We start from the raw sequence: 6,714 nt of genomic DNA, 5'->3' as shown, positions 1-6,714 counted from the left end.
AAGTGCTGTCATTTAAATGCATTTACCAATCAGAGGTTGTCTTAAATAAACCTCAATGTATTTACACTCTCATTCCATGTTTAGCCAAACAACATAATAGATTTTCTTCAGCAAATAAACCAGAATTCAGCAAAAATAAAAGCAGCAAAATCAACCTTCTCCTCCCCCCCTCAACATCATTCTTCAGTAAGCAAAATGCTAAATCTACATCAGTGTTTTGGCAGTAAGGAAATATTCTCACAACAACAGTATCACAGCAGTAATGTCTTCTGCTTTGGAAATGTGTTACCTTGATGTTTATATAGCCACAGGAGACCATTCAACAATGGCAATGTGTTAATTCCATTGACATTATCGCTCAAATTCAGTCACAGGGGCTGGTGAATTCTTTTTTTTACATGGCTCTTTCATCTAAAAGAGAATAAAGCAGGACATAATGGATGGTTAGTAACATATTGCTAAATGGTTACAAGACACAGGAAATTTCAACTGGGGAATGGGAAAAACTGAAAAATCCAAGTAAGTCTTGATTAGAACAGAGACTTGGTTTTTTGCTGCTCTGAATTATCCCAATTTCTCAGCATTCAGAGTTAAGGAGTCTCAAAAAAACTGAGCATGTTCTACACTTACATGAGCAGACACTTGTTAGTCCCCTCCAGAACTCATGGGAAGCTCTGCGTTATTTGGAGTTATTCACAAAAACTCAGATAACTTCTGTATTGCTCTCATTTAATTTAACAATGGGAATGGTTTCTAGCAGATATTAATATTCATTCACTCAAGATGAAAAAAGCCACAGTTTTACCTAAAATTGGCTAGAAGATAAAATTATAAACATTTTAAGACATATGAAAATGTCCTAGCTGCAAATTCAGTGGCAATTTAGGGAGGGGGGACAGTTTTGGACAAGTAGTTTCTATTTTATGGAGACAGAAAATGGAAGATAAATGGCAAAACTCACCAGCTAATGGGGAAGTTCTGATGCACAATTCAGTTCTTTTGACACTTATGATTTAATGAATAAATCAACGGTGTTATCATGAAATGGGTGCAGAAAGTGAATATTGACAAAATCCAGATACAGAACTCACGAAGAAAGAGCAGCTTCTAGTCCATGTTATTCAGAATGTATCACCAGTTCTGCTGCTACTGCTCTGAAAGCCTTCAGGATTTCCTTGCTGGAACAGTATGAGCCCCTGAGGATGGGGGAGAAAAGCTGTTAAAGGGCACTGTAACAGGAATACAAATATTCTGAGTTTCACTGAAATTGCAACGAGCTCATCTTATCAAAAAATTCACTCCTGTTGCATTTTATTTTATGCACAGACTGTTTACACTCTCTTAACATTTTGATCAAGTATCAGTTATCTGAAAGTGAACTCCAAACCCAGTTTGGAGGTAACACCTTCAGAGCAGGGAGCTGAACTATGTGCAGTTGTTAAGGCCCTTGTGTTTGCCCCTCAACAGCTGCCAATACACACGTCCAGGGGCTCAGCCCAGGCCAGGGTGGGCACCTGCCATCCCAGCTGCACAGGGATATCTCTGTGGTGAGGGGGAGGGAGTGGGACACATCAAGGAATTAAACGACTCCAAGGCTGCAGGCTTTCTAGCAAACCTGCACTGCTTTCTCATTTTTCTCCTTACCTCGACAAAACCAGCTACATTAACAGCTTCCAAGGAAAAGTGCAGGCCTGGTAGAATGTGCCACTGCAGGAGAATCCTTGCCCAGTTCACAGGAATATTGATTTTAGAGAGAGTAAAAAGCATCACTGTGCATCCAAGTGTGTTCCAGTAAATGCACTCAGCTTGTTTGGCTCCTACAGACAGACCCATGCCTGTCTCACCACAATTAAAACATGAGCTGACAGCACTGCCTAGATGCCAATAGCTTGTTCTGACTGCACTGGCAGAATCCAAATGCTTCCTTAGGTAGCAGTGCAATGGAATCAACTGACCCAGGTTATCAGCACAAACCCCCTGCATTTCCCCTTGCAGAAATGCTTGACGATGTGCAATCCCAAGCTGTTATGCTGTTCCAAGAAAGCCAAACTGAAAAATCCCCTTGCACCACTGATACTTGCTGTGAAAGAACATGTCAGGCTCTTTGTTTTGCTCCCAGGAAAGCCCATTTACTTATTAAGTAGAGGAAGCATTTCCAGCAGGGTGTCTATTGGGAGAGCCGTGGCAGCAGCTATTTGAACTTGTGTCGCTCACTTCAGGGCACAGCACTGCAAATTGATGCTGTGAGCTCAGAACTCCCACTATGAATTTCTGAACTTTTAATTTATTTTTTCTTCGTAGCCCATTCTAACCTAATGGAAATCTGATATACGGTCCAGACATTCCTAAGTGACAAATTTCTATACTCAAACTGCTTGCTGACATCCATATAGCATGGTGAGGTTTTGTATGTTGGCTCAATTAACAAGTTCAGTGATTCTCTGAGAATACATCTAGTGCCATCTTTTAAGGGGAAAAGAAAATTATCACTGCAACCTTACTGAAGGAGTTACATTTTATATATATCCACGCATTTAGAAGAGAAAATGTGACTCTTCACACACACTAGGGTATAATTTAAGGAAATGAAATCTCTGGTGTGACTTAAATTACAAGGAATCAAAGAACACTTCTCAAGTATATGAAGCTTTTCTGCTCATACAACATCCTTTACTAATTATTACTGAACAGTATGTGTTCGGTGCTATATTAGATCATAGTTCATGTAATGCATATTTGCAAGTAAAACTCAGTTGCATACTATTCCCTGTGAACAGCCCTCCATATCTGTCCTCAGAGAAGGAAAAGAATGTGAATATGTGGGCAGGTCCTTAGGATAACTGTAGATATATGTAACAATTCACGCAAGAAGCACTATGTCTGAAATACCTTTCTCCTGCTACATGGCCTTTCACTTGTAGTTACAATAATAATATCACTCAACTAAAATTAAATGAATACCATTCCAGTGGGGTTCTCATATGCTTATACCATATATGAACATTGTTTATATTCCATTTCTACTGGAATTCACTGTTGTTTGCAGGGTCTCTGAAAGACATGGGAGAGGAAAAAAAATAGGCTGAGAAATAGAAATTGAGAGGGAGATATCCCTGTCTAATCTGAGAGCAAAAACTACTTTTTACCATAGATAGGCTTTAGATAGGCAGTTTCCTTTGATAGGACAATGTAGTTAGAGAGACACTGCAAAGTGTTCCTCCCACTGGGATTATATAATGGAATGTTTTTGTACCAACTATAGACACAATCATTTAATTGCGCAGATAAATCTTACGTGCAGGCAGAAGTGTGATTTCACTTTCTCCCTTGGTAGAAGCGATTTGGTTTTCCTGATTCTGCAGTCAGTGCGTGGCCTCAGCTCCATCTCACCGTGCCCCTTCCCGAGCAGGGAGCCTGCCAGATGGCTGCAGGACCTGATCTCACCTCCAGGCTGCTTCACAGAACTGACACTGTCTTACAAGGTTTTATCCAAGCTTGAAAGCTTCTTATTTCTTCCATCAGTCTCATAAACATTTTCATCCCTGATTAGAATTCTATTTCCCAAAAAATATCTCAGAACGCTTCACAGACCCACAGGTTGCATGTTTATCACCTCCTGCCGGGCTCAGCTACACCAGCACAAACCCCACACCACTGCAGTGAACTGGGACTGAACTAACCAGGATTTACACTGAAGTTCAACGGGTTATTTAAACCCTTTTACACAAGGCTGCCATGAGATGCTCCCTCTCCCCACTATAATATGTTGTACATTAAGAAAATGGAAACACCCAGTGGGCTTCTTATAGAGAAATAAAGAAAAAGGAAAACAAAGTCATGGGGCAAACAGATTTTGTGTGAAAAGCAAGTATAGAGTGGATCTGTTTTCCTGCCAAGTGTCAATATTAATGGTAACAAAGTGAGCTCTTGTTTTTGGTTGCCATGGCCAGGAACACACAATCCTGTAAACAGCCTATGAGGATTCTCATTCCCTCTGCTTTGAATCAGACTATACATTATGCAAAGGACATATGGTACAGTAGCAGAAAGCCCTAAGAACTGAGTGAGGTCCAAACCAGCAATGCAATGTAGTCTTTCAGAAGTTTCAAGGTAGATCTTGGTCGTCCATTTTAAGGTGAGGGGTTGGTCTCTCCCTTCTTTTTTTCCCCTCCCTTCCCTCCTCTGTCCTAGGGCCCCCTCTAGTGCTACTGGAGCAGCCAGCGTAGCTCCCAAATGACACGGGATGAACTCTGGGCACTCGGCTGTAGAGATGCACTCACAGCCAGCAGGACTGCCCACATGCCGTGCACAAAGCTGCACTGAGGTGGGTGAGCTCAAAGACAGCTTTGAAACTGGAACAGGGGCTCTGGAGTTGGCTAACAAGTGTTTGCTGATGGGTGTAATGCTCATAGTTCCATTAAATAAACAGCAGCAGGAATAAAAATGTCTATCCAAGGAGACATGTCTTTAATTCCCTGGTGAGATTTGCCTGGGATTCTCTAAGTATTAATGTGAAGGGGCCATTTGAGTGAAGTTCAGTCATCCTCCAGAAGCCAACAAACCCAGATGCTGGTTCACAATGCTACTGGTTCCACCATGCCCTGCAAGGACAGCAGAGTCCCAAAAAGGCATAACTGGGCTGGGGTACAGCCTGTGGTGCAGTATCCCGAGGCTACTCCCCAAATCCTGAATAGTATTGTAATTTAGCATTAGTGGATCCCCAGTTATCAACTAGAAGGGAAAAACAATAATTAACATTCAGCCTAGAGTGAACTTCTTACCATCATCCTCAACTGCAAGAGCAAAGCTTCTTCATCCCAGCTTTAGGTGACTAAGAGAGAGATCACAAAATCTGTGTCTGCTGCTTTTTTTGTGTGCATCTCAACTCGTGTACCCTGCCCACCCAGTCCCCTAAAAGTATGACAAGCACCTGCAGGAGCAGAAACAGACTGTGCTTGGTGTATAACACAGTACACTCGGGTAGTACACCACAGATGTTTCACCTTCACTGAAATATCAACACCACTGGCAAAAGCAGGGTAGGGAATTTAACAATGGTGTGATCCCACCCTGGATGGTAAGACTTTGTTTGTTCTCACCTGGCCCCTCATTCAGTCCATTTTGTCTCCTATCAGCTTCAGCTGCTGCGCCTTCCTCTTTTCCTGGTCCCTTTCTCCCTGACCATATGGTGTTTATTTTGGCTGCAAAAGACATTAATTTCATTATTCATGAGGAAATCTCACTCTAATTAAGAGGAAAAAAACCCAACAACCAAGAGACAACAACTGCCAAGCCCTAGTACATGATAAAATTAAGGAGATACTCGGTATCTTCCTTGATCTGCTATTTTGGTTGTGGAAGGAAACATTATTAGCTTTTGAAGAAAATGCTACAGCATTTGTCAGACAGTGGGCAGAAGCCACTAATGACAGCTGTGCCCAACAAAATTAATTCTTAGTAAAACACTAGTCCTCCTTGCCTCAGAGAGATAAATTCTCAATGGTCTTAACTACACATAGATTATATAAACCCTGTGCCAGGAAATAAAATTGCATTACACAGCCAAACCCCAGTACTATGTACATTAACAGTACTTTCACCTTAACAGTGCAAGACAGCTTACTGCATGCAAAAACAATGCCCAGCAACAGTACAGAAAGTATATTAACTCTCCACAAATTCCTCTCAACATCTGATTCAAAATCATTTCTTTTTCCATTTGCCTTGGAACAAAAATGGTTTTGCTGTTTGCCTGAAAGTCTTAACAGTGTGGCTTTTCAGTAGCCAAAAAGGATTTGGTTTTTAATCAATTACTGTCAGGAGAAAAAAAAAAAAAAAGAAGGAAGTAAAAGCCTCACCTTTATGTTTACTTTAGACACCAGACATTCTTGTCCCTATGGCTTCACAGGGAAAAACCAAATCAAAAACATACCATAGCAATGTACTTCAGTAGCTACCATTTACTTGCCTGGCACATCAGAAAGACACCTGGGAACACTGTATAACAATGGTTACCCAGTAAATCCCAAAGACAGATGTAGTGTTTACATTTGATATGCAATTTGGTGAACTGGATCTTGCCTAGGCTTGGATTTCAAGCTATAACCACCAGGATTAGACTGAAATAAATGAGATTACTTGAAGTAATTGCTAACTGAAGTTTAACTGTAATGCTTTTTTTCCTGAAAATTCCACAAGATTCTATGGCCGAGCTTCAGAAGATACCACACTAAGTGAATATTTCTGTTTGAAGTTCTTGCTCCAAGCACCTTTAGGGATGGTGCTTCAAACAAAATCACGTCTCCACGCATCCACTGATGCATCTCCATTCCAGAGTACGGCTCCTTGAACTGATGAACTACATAAACTGTACTTACAGAGAGATGATTTCACACACAGAGAAGAAGAGCTCCTTCAGTGCACATCAGCAGTTACACCCCTTGATGAAGAAGGCCCACAGCTGAGCAACACACTTATTTAGTCAGGAGCAGAAGGGCAGGATTGGAAGGAGGTGGCCTGTGCAGTTCAGTCTCTCAGTAACTTCTTGAGCTTGAGAAAAAGTCCTTGAGCTGCTCAAGAGCATCATGGGAATAAAAAATGATAGATTAAAAAAAAAAACAACAAATGAAAACCAGGTAAGAGAGTTGAATACAGGACAAAACAAGTTGCACAGCTGCATAGTTTGAACATCAAAATGAGTTTAGAGCAGATCAG

General features: G+C 41.1%; 1 long non-coding RNA gene across 1 annotated transcript; it reads right to left on the bottom strand.

The window, feature by feature from the left end:
• Positions 1 to 295: 295 nt before the first annotated feature.
• Positions 296 to 6,714, bottom strand: LOC108641258. The gene is made up of 4 exons (XR_001921877.1): positions 6,378 to 6,714; positions 5,100 to 5,201; positions 962 to 1,196; positions 296 to 411 (listed from the first exon to the last, which is right to left on the bottom strand). It is a non-coding gene; the product is annotated as an uncharacterized LOC108641258 (long non-coding RNA).

This window comes from Manacus vitellinus, unplaced genomic scaffold (genome assembly GCF_001715985.3).
Source record: "Manacus vitellinus isolate BGI_N305 unplaced genomic scaffold, ASM171598v3 scaffold_58_pilon, whole genome shotgun sequence".
Classification (NCBI taxonomy): domain Eukaryota; kingdom Metazoa; phylum Chordata; class Aves; order Passeriformes; family Pipridae; genus Manacus; species Manacus vitellinus.
This window is presented reverse-complemented; position numbering and strand designations above follow the sequence as displayed.